This window comes from Copadichromis virginalis, linkage group LG12 (genome assembly GCF_057382275.1).
Source record: "Copadichromis virginalis isolate Kocher_CV1m ecotype Utaka linkage group LG12, C_Virginalis_male_GT1.1, whole genome shotgun sequence".
In the NCBI taxonomy this organism is placed as follows: Eukaryota; Metazoa; Chordata; class Actinopteri; order Cichliformes; family Cichlidae; genus Copadichromis; species Copadichromis virginalis.
In genome coordinates this window covers 5,733,433-5,749,607 of record NC_140629.1, presented here as the reverse complement: position 1 = coordinate 5,749,607, position 16,175 = coordinate 5,733,433, and the positions used below count along the sequence as shown (strand labels likewise).

Genomic DNA, 16,175 nt, shown 5'->3' with positions numbered 1-16,175 from the left:
GATTTCATCACAACCACAACATTGGGTGACACACAGACCCTCATTTGCAATGCTCCTCCAAGGTACACAGAGCTCCACATCTGAGACATCTACATTTCAAATAGAGGGAGGGATAGGAAGAGGCAAAATATGCTTTATTAATGAGCCAGCACCCAAAAAGTACTTCAGATTGTGACAGCTTAATTGGGACCAAACTCAGAACAAGTCTCTTCCAATCACCAAAATGGCTTATCATGGGATGGTACACTCTTACTTTCCATGCTCCAGTCATTTCTCCCCTAGTCCTAGAAGAATATTCCAATGTAGGAGGCAGGAAAGACAGCTTGCATCCACCATCACTCAGTCCCAGCTGGGCAAAGCTCCTGGCTTTCACAGTCCACAGAAGACCGCTGCAGTGTGAGCCGTGCACATCAAAAACCCTCCCACACATAAAGCCTGGCATTGATGAATACGCTGGCATCTCCTGCACCACATTCATGTTCTGACAGTGTCCCTTTATATTTGCTGCCAGCTCTTAAGTAGGAGAGAAAAACATTTTCCTGTCTTTATTTGACAGCCTCTTCATGAGGCCATCTCACATGACCCCTGCATAAATTTGCTGTCACGTTGCTCCTTGGCCACAGTAACAAGCGTGAAAATGGACACAAAGAAAATGAACTTTTGTATTCTTCTTCCACATATTACTCAGTCCTTTAATAGTATAAAGGAAAGGGTAGGGCTGAAACTTTTATTTAAAATGTCAAGGCCAATTGTACAAACTAATGTAAAATCCCGCTCACAGTATGTTATTATATGTACTTTGGCTTTGTCCTTCACCCTGCGTGGTTTTCTGCCACTTAAAAGGGGTATATAATATATCTGATTTCACATGTCTGAGCTAATATCTTTCATTTTAATAATGACACTACTTCTAAGATTGACATACAGTAATAGCATGATTGCTGCAGATTAATTGGCTGCACATCATCATGCAAATCTCTTGTTTCATCAAGTTCTAAGGATGGATTGAGATTTGGTGACTCTGGAGACCATTTGAGTAGAATGAACTCCTTGTCATGTTCAAGAAACCAGTTTAAGATGATCTGAACTTTGTGACATGGAGCATTATCCTTGTGGAAGCAGCCATGAGAAGATGAAAACATTGTAGTCATAAAGGGATTAGCGTCAGCATAAAGAGACCAGGGTCAGCAACAACACGCAGAGAGGCTGTGGCATTTCTATGATGCTCACTTAGTCCTAGGAGGGACGAATTTTGCCAACAAAATATTCCCCACACTCTTACACCACCAGCCCCACATCCACTACCCCGAACCTTTGAAACAAGACAAGATGGATCCATGCTTTCATGTTGTTCACACCAAATTCTAATCCTGTCATTTGAATATTACAGCACATATCGAGACTCATCAGATCAGGCAACATTTTTCCAATTTTCTATTGTACAAATTTGACGAGCCCTTTTGAATTGTAGCCCCAGTTTCCTGGTTTTCCTGACAGGAGTGGTACCCGGTGTAACTTTTTGATTCAAAGTTACATGTTTTGCTGATTCAAAGATGCTGTTCTGCATACTGTTGCTTTCCCCTCAGCTCAAAGCAGGATGGACATTACCCTGACCTGTGACATCGCCCAGAGAACTGCTGCTGGATATTTTCTCTTTTTCAGGTCAGTCTCTGTAAACCCTGAAGACGGCACATGGAAAAATCCCACCGGACCACCAGTTTCTGAAATATTCAGAACCTCCAACAACCAAGTCACATTCAAAGTCACATAAATCACCTTTCTTCCACATTCTGTTGTTCAGTTAAAATTTCATCTAGACCAGCGGTCTCGAACCTTTTTTGCGCCACGGACCGGTTTGTGCCCGACAATATTTTCACGGACCGGCCTTTAAGGTGTCGCGGATAAATACAACAAAATAAAACTAGTACCGGTACCGAAAAAAAGAAGATTTATTCATAACACATGTGAAAAGACCCAGGAAAACTGAGTAAACGATAAAAACGATAACAAAATAACGCTGAAAACCGATAAAAACCCTGAAAACCATGCATTTCACACCCGAGTCTCACTCTCGCGGCCCGGTACCAAATGGCCCGGGGGTTGGGGACCGCTGATCTAGACCATGACTACGTACCTAAAAGCACTGCATGTATATCTAAAGGTTGAGGATTAAAGACTTTTCCAAAGCAAACTGACAAACTCATATTGCAGAAAGTCATTGTTCCAGGCCAAGAAATTATCAATTTTTACAAAACTGATGCAACATTGTAATTTGTGAGACTTGGATGTAAAGATAGCTAGCTGCTAAGCTAAGCTAAAAGATTATTTATGCCTGTGCAGGTTAAGAAATCATTAAATTTAGAAGATATTCAGTGGGTATTTAGATTATTTTGGCAAAAAAATGATCCATTTAATTGTTGTCTTTGTAGCTCTTAGAAAATACAGCATTATTAAACTATTACAATCCTCTGTAAGGTTGATTTCATTACTTCATTTAGCTGTAATTGTGTTATTTGTGCTGTGATTTTTTTTTTGTTAAAAATTGATTAACATATTTTACCTTACCTTCCAAGGCTCAATTACGCATCCTGTGAATGCTCAGGAAAATGAAATAGTTTAGCTCAGCACAGCAGGAGAGCAAATATCAATGGAGTCGGAGAAAAAAAACCCTGATGTATCTAATACTCTAATGAGGCTCTTACATAAAAGCATGCATTTATACCCATAAAGATGTTCTGGCTCTAATCTAAAACTGCTCCTGGCTTTTTTTGTGGTTCCTTTCAAGTCCAGTTCCTCAAAGTTGGGAGAACTTCAATTTTTCATCTAAATACAGTGAAACTACCAATTATGGCAAATAGTGTCTGACATTTACTGAATAACTTAAAGTCATAGAGCAGTTGATTAGTTAGTTAACTGTCAAACTGCTACCAGTGTTATACCATTCCATTAAATTCGGAGACAGAGCTAGGATCCACTTTGATCAGAATAGAAACTGAAAGCAGGGGGAGTGGCACCGTTCTGCCCTAATATATTAGTTTAGTTTTTATTTAAAAATCCACTGCATGCATATCTTAAAAATAACACTCTGTTATACTCTGAATTGTCCTTATACAAATGTATAATTCCCCCCAATTGTAATGTTGTTTTATAGGTCTAATATACTTATAGTATGTCATATATATTTTATAGTATTATGACTGACAATGACCTTAAAGAGGCATTTGCTTTAGGTTTTGTCTGTTTCTTTTAAATAAAGTCATAAGTCCTGGTATCCTTTCTAGGTTTTCCTCCTGCTTCCACTCTTCATGCCAAGCTAAGTTAAACTATTAACCTGTAACTGTTACACGGGCACATGCAATATTAAAGAAACTAAATTATTCATGCTCTAGTAGCATCCACTCACTGTGGAGGAAAAAAGTAGGACAAAGTGCACTCAATGGGGATTCCAAAAGGATAGTAATTGGCTCTGATAGTATAGCCCGCCAAGGACAGGTCAAGTGAGATTTGACCTCAGCTCTGACATAACTAAAATGCCAGATGGCCTATCTGATGTGCTAGACTGTTTACAACAATACTGCACGACTGCAATAAAATCTTTGCCAGTGTTTCTTACAAAGGCATCGCTTTTCAATAAATGAGACAAACTGTCTCATTTATTGAGGGTTCCATCTTTACATAGTAGAAAGCTCAAGAAAACAGGGTTTCCCAAAAATCAACAGCAGTAGACACATTAGACAAAATAGTGACAGACAGATAGTGGGAGTATGCAAAGAATATTGGTATTTTCACTGTAAATGCTGCAGGAAAATAGAAATGAGCTTTAACCTGCTATCTCATCAAGTTCCACCAGGATGTCTCTGTGAACAGGCTACCTAATAAAGCAATTTACGGCTACTATCCAGATACCTTGTCCCACTTGAATTTACAATTTTGCTTCACACATTTAAGCTCTGGTGCAAACATTAAATAAAGACAAACCACAAACAATCTGCAGGAAAGGTTGAAGATTTGCAACTATAAAATCGCTAAACACATTCACTGCAACTGCTTTTTATGATCACTGGTATATTTTTTCTATTGACTAAAGTGTTGGATACATTTAGGAGACATCACAAAGCAGCTTGAGCTCAGCAGATTCCAGAAAACGTGTCTTGAACGTGTTTTGTATATGTTTTCAGTTTATCAGTTCAATATTACATCCTGGGAAAGACTCTCTTGACTCATCAGCAAGGAAATGGACCCAACTATTCCAACTTGCTGTGGTTTTGGAATTATTATTTTTTTATTTGTTCCTGTCTTTTTGTTTTATTATTTTTCCCTTAACTATTATTTTTCCAATATCAGATCTGATTCTTGGGGGAAGATGTTACTGGTCATCTGAGTGGTCACTGGTGATTTAAGAGGACAGTGCTTAATGTCTCATTGTCTGATGATACGCAAGTGTGCGTGTCATCAGACAATGCTTCTGTTTCATTATTTAGAAATGCCCTTCTTGTCCTATTGCTATATTGATTTCCTCTATCCATGTGGCTTTTCTACTCATAGTCTGTTCAAGAAAAAAACAACAACTCTATTATTAGCTTACACCCTTTTTTGTACACAGACTGGAAGAGGGCTCCCAGTTTAAGAGTATAGACCTGGACTGGCACATCGTCGACTCCAAGCCTGTTCCAGCTCTTATGGTGATTTTCTTTGCTACTTCCAGCTTCTTTTCAGCAAGAAAAGTGCTGCCTAGTTTTTTGTCTCCACTAACATTTGTCAACTAACACTTCCCCTGTTCCAGAGTCTATCAATATCTGTGCCTGTGCCCCAGCCAGCTAACATTCTTCCTGTTGCTGAGCCAACTTATCTTCATCTCAGACTTTTTCATGGTTGTGCTCTGGTACTATGCACAGGTCAGTCTTTCTACATGTTGTAGCTTTGTGCCATCACCACTGTGTAATGGCAAAAATATGGTCTGTGGGCTACTCTTACTTAAGTAGAAAACAGAAGTTATAAAATATAATCCACATTCTTGTAGTGACATGAAACCAAACCGCAGCTGTACATTTTATGCTGTTCTCTGATCTTTGGTTAGTTTTCCACAACCAAATTTGTGCAGTTCAACATCAGTGCAAATGGACACATCTGCTACACCATAAATTCTGCTTGAGTCAACTAACACCTTTGTCTGCTCCAGGGCTCGTGCTGCCTGATGCCTTTACTGCAACTGTGGGATTTCGGCCTGATGTTTCCAATAACCTCCCAAGGGCTCCTCTCGCTAGCATCGAGCCATCTCCATCATAGTTCCATCTTACTCACAGGACTCCTGCCAGGCCTCCCGATGGGTTCTGCCTTGGTTGCCAGCCTCCTACCAGGCCTGCAGCGGAGCTTTTTCCGCACTTCTGGTCTTGCCTATTTGCTCATCCTCTGGGTCCTCCAATTGAGTGGCTTCGCCTGTGTGCTCTGTTAGCCATACATACAGGAAACCTCCACTTCTGCTGATGTGGAGGTGCATCAGCATGAGGTCTCCAGTTTCAATGTGCTCCTTCCTTCAGGCCACCTTCCAGAACGTTCCAGTTGTTCCCAACTGACTTCCCATGCTGTCCGACTGAGTTCCCCTGTGCTCACACTGGAGCGTCCTATGTTTGCGTTCTATACCTTCGCAAACCGTTGCAATAAAGATTAAGGTTCAAGTACAACTACAGATGCAGTCAATTTATTAGGTTTTTATTTTTTTTAGTAACAAATTATGACACTATATAATAACTGACCATCGTAGTTTTTAGAGAGTAATTCTGGGACTATTGAGATTTCTAATTTGGCTGTAACTGCTAAATACATTTAAGAATCGCTCTATTTTACTTACATATAGATATATACTTCTTTTTTTTTTAAACCACTCCTCACTATAACTGGAAGTGTGAAGGGTACATAATTCGTTAACATATGTTTCAAGGAGTTAATTCTAACTGACAACCAACATGTTATAAAGACTAACATGAGGAGGGCTGCTGCCTTCCGTCTTCTACTGTATATTTGGTTTCAGTGTGTGGTTTGGGCTGATCGGTGCTCCTGAGTGACAGCTTCAGTGATTACAATTAAGCAGCTCTTATCCCTGGACATAATCAAGGCAGGCCAGAATGTAGAGGGTGGAGTTAATCCTCCTGTGGCACAGAGATCCAAGGCTGGGAGTGGAGTAGGGGGATGTGGCTGGTTCGCAGAGTAAGGATAGACAGAGCGATGGGAGACAGACTGATTTGGTCAGTGTCTCAGTTGGCAGCCAGCTGATAAACAGCACATTAGGGAGGGAATATAAAGATGTACAGCTATTTCAATCCACTGAGAGAGCGTGAGAGCAGGTGGAAAGGGGGGAAGGTTTTAAGAATATTGAGGAGAAGAATTTAATCATCGCTCTAAGTTAATACAGTGCCGATGAAAAACAGAGAGGGCGTAAGAAAGGCGACTGGATTATGAGCGAGTCAGCATGTTAGAGGACAGTCCTGTGGATATTACAATAACAACAAGCTGAGGTCCCAACAATTGGTTAGATTCAAACAAAAAATCTCATTTAAAACCAATTTTCACAGAAGCGTCACCATGTCTGGTAGTAGAGAGCTGCCTGCACCCACACCTGGCATTTAAGGACACGACACAACATCAGCTTGAAAAAAAACCCCACACAAACATCCTACTTTATAGTATGACTCAAACTCAGCAACTGGGAACAGGATGAAAACATTTTTAATAGAAATTTAGTACAAAAACAGATTCTTGTATAGTAGTTATTGATTTTTGAAATTACTGATGGTGGTTTGCGTAAAGCATATGAAGCGGTTTTATATATACTGTTAATTACTTTATTAGCTGCAAAGTAATATATTTTTGGTATCTGTAACAGTACAGATCTCAGTGGCAGAAAGACTAGGGCTGTCACGATAATAGAATTTCAAGTTCAACACCAATACCCAGAAAAAATGTTTGATACTCAAGACAAACATTTTTTTACTAAAGTAAAAGGCACAGAACAATACTGGTTCATGCAAATATCTTCAGCTGCAGTTTATTTCCTGCATTTATTGTTGTTGTTTTTTTTTTTATCACTTAGCATCTTATTTTTGCTGCTGCTAACCTAGAGTTAGTAAAGCAGACTCGCTGTTTCTGTCTAGCTACTGTAGCTGCTTCTCTCACCTCTGGGATTATGAGAAATATAACACTTTTTAGACACAAACAACTGTGTTGTCCTGTTAAAAATAATACAGTCTATGAATGTTACAGATAAACAGGACAGCTATCACTCACTGTCAAGCTTGAGCATTAATGTTAGCTTTTTATTATTAGCCATAGCTAATACCTTAATGATGAATGATCTCCTAAAGAGAGACAAATGACAGTAGGTCCAAGGGTCTAGGGACTGAATGCCATCCTAGAGCATCTTTAGGACATTATGATAACATACAGTCACTACTGAATATAGCATTCACTGATATAGGCACACTAAGTTTCCAGCACATCTAGTTTCTATTTTCTCCAAAGTATAGAACAAAATGGTCTCGGGTTATTCTCATTTAAAGCTTTTAACAATTAAAATGGTCTGAATTTTGACCTTCTATGACTGCTTTCATTATATGTGAGCCTTTGGGTTCAGCTAAAAACGGTGCAATTCATTTAAATAATCAGAGCAAAACATGCTAATAGTGTACAACAATCCGACAGGCTGGGATTGAAAAGATCAGAACTGAAAAGAACTAGCTGGCTGTTGTTGTTGGTAATATCTACCTATCATTCTCCCAACCACCTAAGGCCCAGAGAGGCAGAGAAGGTGAAGAGACTCTTAAAAGACTTTAAAGAAATTCTTTCAGTTATCGTGGTACTTTTTCACTGAGTATAACTGTCACTGCAATAATATTCACTATATATAACTATCTAATCTTTAAAAGCACATTAGCTGTTCAACTGCAGCATTAGGAAGGACCTTATTCTATGTTTTTTACATCTTGCTAATATTAATACCATCATAAAGTCAAGTTATATTCTCCAGTATTACTTGAACATCGTGCCTTCTCTGTGTTTTTGTTGAAAGATTATATTTTATTTAACTTAAAACAATTTTTTTACAAAAAGGTCAGCATATTAAGCAATACGGGTCATATGAAGCATTACCTTTGTGGAAGAAAAGGATCTGATTATATCTGGGGATTTGCTCTCTACTTTCACAGTGTCACTTCACTAAAGGTCCCCAGAGCTGATTTTTTTTGTAGCTGCACTTTCTCAAATCACTTGACAGAAAGCCACAGGAGGGAGAATTTTGATGTTTCTGTTTTATTTCAGACCAAAGTCATTCTAAAAGCCAACCAAGTAACTGGCTGCCATCTTAGAATGACTCCTTGCAGCCATTCTGAAGCCCTACAGGAGAAGTAGGAGAGTAGAAACACCAACCAAATCCAAACAAAAGATTCTTCAAAAGTTTTTTGACTTTACAAAGCTGATTTTTCACTGCAAGTTTATTTATTATTAATCATGCACATTTCACAACATTACCGCTTTGACCCAGAGTTCTGACAGAATCAACAGCTCATCTCATGAGTACTGAACAAATGTCACGTTGATTTATGTTCTGGATACAAAAGGCAAGAAAAAGTACACTAACCTCTGTCATTACAATAATGATAATGAAGAGAGAGACATGCCTGTTACCACATGGGTGATAAATGGACGGATTCCTATATAGCACTCAAAGCTCTTTATACAACATGCCTCATTCATACAAGCAATTTTTCCTATTCTTGAGTGATTTCTATCTAACATTCATACACCGATGGATGCATCAGAAAGCAACTTGGGGTTAGTATCTTGCCCAAGGATATTTGGCATACAAACTGGAGCAGCCAAGGATTAAACCACCAACCTTTCAAATCAGTAGATGCCCTCCTCTACCTGCTGAGCTACAGCCCAAAGCTAGAGACACCCCGATCGTGATCCTCTACTGTGTTCATGCTTTAGTAACGGATTGGCTGACATGTTTCCCATTAGGTTTCAGAAATCTCTGATAGATTTCTATTCAGGGTTCTTTTAGCTCCATGTCTCGTCTCTGTGTTAATATCTCTGTTCCCTTCAGAGCAACCCAGTTCTTTCTAGACAGTCAAATGTGTTTTGCCCAGGTCCTGTTGAAACAAAGCTGCACTTTATTACCTTTACAAAACTTCTAAATTTAATCCCCTGACAGAGGTAATCGATACAATCCTAACAGAATTCTGTAGTCACACTGTGTTGACTCAGCCCAGACAAAGACATGAGTTATAGCCTTTGCTGGATGGGTGATGTAGAACAGGTGCCAAGTCAACAGATCAGTGCCAGGATGGGTGGCCGAGGGACTGTGGAGCTGGAAGGCCAGGGAGGTTGGAGGTGCATGTTAATCACTTCAGGAGCAGGAGGCAGAGCTCTGCAGGTGTCTGTCCCACAAAGGCCCATTCACTCCAAGTCCGGGCTGGCTTTCTTCTGACCACTCACTATTACAGACAGCTTCAGTCAGCTCACAAAACACAGCTCATGCACGATCCATCTCAGCAGAAGAAGTTATGAATCGCAGTCATCTCCGTTTCCATATGCAGCAAACACACACAGGAATCAGCCTTTGTTCTCTTTGAAATAATTCATGTGTGCTAGGATAGCGTTGCTGATAATTACCTCTCTACGTGACTCAGTCAAGAAATACTGCGTACATTTTTAACACCGCTACTACTTTATGCATTTGGCACTCAAGGATGTGAAGCACATCATTTCTGCTCCAACTGAATAGACAAACACGCAATGCCCTTTCTATATAACTCTGCTGCTCTATAATTCCCGTGCACAATCACTAATGAAATGCTACATTGACCATGAAACTATAATGAGACGAGTATAAGGCTAATGTGATTAACATAACATTGTCTCTCAATGTACAACATTGCTACAAATATGTTGACACTGATGAACAGGGTCATTTTAATACATCATGTATTTTATGTTGTTTGGAATGACACTGAAGCCAGTTCTGCAAACGCAAGGTCAAAATTTCCACAAGTCATCCCAGGAGGTTCAGGTGTTCATGTGCCTAATTTGTGAAATCATGTAATCTAAGATTGCCCTATGCGTCTGCATTCTTACATCAGAAAATAATGTGTCCAGACAGAAAAGGAATCCATGGTGCCCCTCTGGATAATGTTTGCAGCAGGTTTTTTATTTATTTCATTTCACGGCAGGAAAATCATACATGTAACCCATCGTATTAATAAGGACTGTGCTCCACTTAGACCCTTTTTAGAGTTAGTTTTAAAAAGTGTCTAAAAGTGGCCTAAATTAAATTAAGTGTAAGTGCAAACATACTCTGCAACCCTAATGTGTCCTGATGGCTCCTCATCAAGGACGTGACCAGAAAATATGACACTTCTGCACAACATGGTGCTTTTTTCTGGTTCTTGCCCCACTTCTACAAGTTTCATGTGACTTTGTGTTGCTGGAACAGCTCGCAGAGTTTATTGGTTCTTGGAACATTTCATTTTGCTTGCCAGCCTCCACTTAACAAAATTACTGTGGCCAGGGCCATTGAACTTCTAGCGTAAGGGACTTAAACCTCAGCCACACACACCAACACAAGGTGAGCTGGTTGCAGTTTGCTTCACACAGTTCAATCTCAATACCACTTTGGTGTTTTCATACAAGCTGGCGTCTTCCATGCAAAGTACTGGTGACCACAGCTAATAGCAAAGAAGACTGTTTTGCTTTTTCTGACCAATTTCAGCCACTAACGGAAACCTCCTGCAATCACTTGCCAACCAGTTGCAAAATGTACACTTTTCCTTAGTGACCAGTGGTTGCCACAAAGTTTCTGACCTGTCTCTAGGCAGATGTGACTGTGGCCTTATTAGTGAATTTATACTTATGAAAACTTATAACATATCTGCAATTACACTGCAAATATTTTAAAACCATAAACCCTTCTGAAACCTTCTGCAGTAACCTGAACTGCACCTCACTATAAATTTAACATCACCATCAAGTTAGCCCACACAGGTATGAATGCTGGTAACAGTGTTGGCCAGTTGTGTAGGCTATGTTGCATGTTCTACATAGATTCACAGCAAAAATGTAGTCAAGGTGTTAGAGAGTAACAAAGTCAGGCCCAGCTGGGCGCTGGCATAGAAAAGGTGATGTGTCTCAGATGTCCAGTTTTCATCTGATTACCCAAGACACATTTGGAAAATCATCGCTGCATTTAGCTTTACTTAAAGTTACAGTAGACTGGTAAGTGGATCTGGAAATGATCAGGAGGAAAGATTAAAGTCAGTAAAACCTGTTTACCTTTTCTGAAACATACGCTTTATCTCATCATAGCAGGAGAAGTAATCAGGTGCACAAATTAAACTAGCACTGTTAGCACTGTTCAGTTACACCTCTGCTTTTCTTGCATTGACGGTTCATAAATGTCATGGAAAAAAAGTCTTTAAAGACCTTAAAGAATCGTCATTTGTGGTAATAATTACACTTGTGCTTTGCTGCTGAGTCAATGCAAGCTGTGAAAAGACGTCTAGGGTTTTAACAGAGTAACCAATTTATTAAAAGGCTTTCATAAAAATGTTAAGATTACCTTTAATCAGACAGAATGATGAAGTATGACACTCTGTAACTGCATACATGTTCATCTGAATCTCCAATTGTTTTTGCTGTTGATGCCCCTTAATCCCTGTTCCAATGAGACAATGTGTCCCAGCTACTGCTGGTGTGATTATAATGGCTGGCTGGATGAAGCAACATTATAATGCAACCAAAATAGATGGGTGGATATTTCATGGGTGCATTTATATTACTAAAAACTGTTAGGATAGTGTTTGCTATCTCTGACAGCACAGAAAAAGACAATAAGGTGGCACGTTGATAAAAACACTAGCTTGATTAAATGTCATAGTGGCTGAATCCTTTATTTAGAGGCTACGATAATTCCCTGATTTGACTTCATAATATGATTCCCCCTTAAGAGACTACATCTCTGCTAGTAGTATTGGTTGTCCTAGATACACAAAATGCAGGTACTATAAAATGCCCATGGTCTGTTGCAATACACTGCAACTGCTATTTCAGTGTATTGCAAAAGAAATGAATGCATGGAGACATCTTTTCTGTTGTTTACAACGCTCCTTTTGCAAGTGTTAAGATGTCTTGCAATGGTACAAAATATTGGCATGGAAATGTGACTAATCGTGTATCACATAAACCAACCTGCTCTGTTATGTCTGCCCCTGTGACACAGTCAGGGAGGGAAGGAGTGATGGATAGATGGAAAGTATAACATTCAAAACACGGATTCAAATTCAGACAGTGCCACTAAACTGAAACAAAGACGTCATCTGACCAGCTCACACAGTTACATTCAAATTACAAATATGCCACGGGGCTAACAGTTAAGAATACTAAGTTTTGAAGCAGCGGACGTCCTAATAAATTAGTGCCTTACTGCATAAACTGTTTTCAAGATTAAAATGACCTCAGGTCGTGTCAGGCTCATTAGAAAAATGCCATTTTAACCTTCTGATATTTAAGTGGTGATTATAAAAAATTCATGAAAAATTAAAAAGTTTGGTTTGGTCTCCATCGATAGGATAAAACATTTTCCTATTGCAAACATTCTAAAACATCTTTCTGCGTTTGGCACAACATGCAGTAACCCCTATAATTGTTTTTTAAGATGATTATGGCCAAATATTTGAACATTATTCCCCTCAAGACAGACAGAATACATAAATACAAGACAGTTGGCACACAGGGAAGTGTGTGATAACTTACGTAGCAAAGGGAAAAACAAAGATTTTTTAAACATTAGCATTCATTGGAAGTCTTCTTGTTTACCCCCAGTTATTGAGTATTTTTCGCTTTTCAGCACACTCATATGTGGCGCAGAGATTCTCATTCTGTCCAGAGACTGCTCACTGTGTGTGAGCTGCAAATATTTTCAAAATGAGCTCCTACCTTATTACCAATCAGTCTAAAATGTATTCTGACAAAAAAAGCATCTGAGGAACTTTTAAAAATATGATTGTCATGACCTAAGTCAACCATAGCAAACAATTAAGAGGCTAAGGTCCTACACACATAACAGTCTGTGTAAAGGAGCATTTTGTTTGTACTAACTGTGCTGTAAAGTGTAGCATACACCTTCTATATAGTGATACACATCAAGCAATCTTTTGGGATGTTTCTGAATGCAGCAGCATTCTCTGTAACACAGTCTGAAATGCATAAATGAGCTAAATTCTGAGTCAGTGCAAAACTTCTGCAGAAATGTCAAAAGCCTTAAGAGAGAAAGACATCAGATGTTTATTTCTTTTCTTTCTCTTCAGACTATAAATTACTGTTTTACATAGTGCATGAGGGCTGTTATCTATACACATCCACTATGTGAGCTGGTTGACAAAGTCAGCAGTGCCTCGGGTTTGTACTACAAAGCAATTGCAACATACACAGGACATCCCTATCTTTGTTGAACAAAGACAGTGTTCCACCGATGTGGACATTAAAGTTATTCTATTCTATTCGGTTTTATTCTGTCTGGCTTCATTTACTTTAACATCTGGACTCAAGTGCAGGAGTCATTCCAACGTGATTGGTTGTCATTCAACCCAGGGTTTAACTTTCTCGCTACAAACACATTTACTTGAAAGGAGCGGTGTTAGCAGCATCTGACCAATCTCCAACACAGTACAGAGAAATCTGTGTGTGTGTGTGTTTGTTTGAGTGCATGTTTGTGAGGACAGAAAATTGGCATGCTGCTATACTTGTGGGGACCAGTAGTCACTTATGGGGACAAAATGCCGTCCCCACAAGTTTGAAGGCATTTTTGAGGCTCAAAATGTGGTTTTAGTGTCAGGGTCACTATTAGGTTCTGGCTAGGTTTAGGATTAGGCATTCATTTTTGATGGTTATTGTTAGGGTTAAGCATTCTGCAAATGAGATGTCCGCAGAGAGAGAGGATAAAAGTATACAACTAAAAGCACTGTATGAATGTCTGTGTACTTTTAGCACGTTGGTCAGTAATGCTGAAGGACTATGATACTTACAAAGTCTTTTTTTTTTTTCAAAACCATGAAGGAAAGCCACCAAAAATACCAACTGTGTAGCAAATTTACCAGATGAGTTTTACCATTAAGACAGGAGCATATGCCAAATTATATTTGCATATTCTATTAAATTAATATTTAAATTTACATAAGACAATTTTAGCCTTGTTTTTTCAGCTACAGCCCAGGTGCTACCTAATGGTCTGAAAGCAAGTAACAAATAAAAATAAAAACAGAATTCAGATGCAGATTTAGTCTACCAGCAGATTTAACATAAACTCCACAGATGCAAACCGATTCACTGTATTTGTATAATATATTAATGGCTACAGAATAATAAATATTGTTAAACTAAATGCAACCAGCAGTGGACAAAAATGAAGGATTAAAGTTGCCTCTAAGGATCTATATTTCTTAGTGAGAGTCATCAGGGAAAGATGAAGACTATAAATCCACCAAGGTATAAGGGATCTTCCAGGAATGGTGGCAATCCTGAGTATTGACTTGTCTGTGGGCAGGGAGTTTGTATCTGTTAATCTCTTATCTTCAACATAACCTTCTTCAGCACAGGTTAGATCTGAAGAATAAGTTGCCATGGCAATGTGCCCGGTAAAAATCAAGCATAATTATTGCACTGAAAACCCAGGTTTAAACCTGAAGTTACCACTTGCTGCATAGTGCAGACCTTTGGCCTCAGATCTCACTATAGTGTCACCACTGTTTGGCTGGTCACTCCATACATATTCCTTACACAAAAGAGTGCACATAAACCACCATAATGGGTGTCTGTGTAAGCTTCCAATTAAAAGCATTTAATAATTTATATGTGTATATCCAAGTTCCACTTGAAAGACTCGGAATGCAGGTCGTGTTATATCTAAGTGATAACTCACACATTAACACAAGGTGTTCCTATCCAACTGACTCCACCAGTCAGTTGGATAAAAGTTTAAATGTATATAGAAAACTCAAGGAAGCCAAGTTGCTTTCACTTAGAACTTAGATAAACCTGCAGTCAGGGTTATCACAACATTTCAATGGAAATAACTAGTATTATTATAAAATTGTAATGAAAAAACCCAAGCATCAGGCAGTTTGTGAAATAGTCACAAAATATAAAGTCTTATGTTGTTAAATGGGCACAAATTTTCCATATTTTTGAGTTCTATGTGGCTATGAAGCAATGATATATTAGTAGGATACTTTGGTGTCCTATTTGGTTTAGGACAGCTGCAACAGAATGTACTGTCTTAGTCCTTGTAACATGTCATTTTGCTTGCTAGGCCTCCTTTAATTACATTACTGTTCCTTTGACCTTCTACTGGAAGTGACTTAGACAGTAAGGAAATCAGAGTCAGATGTAAACACTGATTTGTCTGAGCTGCTCACTTGCCATCCAATTGCCAAAGACACTTTTTAAAAAACAAGTGTAAACTCAGACCTAGACTGTTTGCATGATGGTTCACTGACAAAGCCTACTGATCACAGTTTTTAAGTTTTAAAAAGTACCCTCATGTTCATCTGGAAAGAAAATTATAAGGCTGTATAGTGGGTTTGTAGATGATCTGTTAATGGTCAGTGGGGCGGGGTTGCAAAATACCAATTTAACGTGCTTTCGTTCTGAATGTTGAGTGTCACAAAAAACAGATTGGGTGACAGTTTATAAATTTCGATTTGCCACGAGGCTGAGATATAAATTAATTGCACAGTTAATTGCTTTAACAGCGCACCTCGAGGCCATCGGAAGGCTATCGAGTGTGAAAAGCCTGATCAGGATACATCAGCGTCTATTGAGAATAACTCTTTCAAAACATCCACTTCACTCGGGCGCTTGCGTGTATACAGCACTATTAACCCAACAACAGCAGCACTCCATCAGTCAGCCGCCCCTTCTCCAAATAAGGTAATTAGAGTAGAGAAACCGGAAGACTCTCCATGGAAACTCACTCACAAACAGCACGAGCGAAAAACAATAGAGCAGTGAGGATGAGATGATTGACAGCTCGTGGCGGCTCTCGCGTCCTTCGACTGCATCCATGAATGTTTACAACACGGGAGCACGCGCAGATATATTCAATTTCATCCAAACCCTCGTTGTTATAG

At 39.1% G+C, this 16,175-nt stretch overlaps 1 protein-coding gene across 4 annotated transcripts in view; it reads right to left on the bottom strand.

Annotated features, from left to right (window-relative positions):
* Positions 1-16,175, bottom strand: part of arvcfb (ARVCF delta catenin family member b) — a 274,658-nt gene that overhangs the window by 257,834 nt on the left and 649 nt on the right. The window lies entirely within an intron of this gene.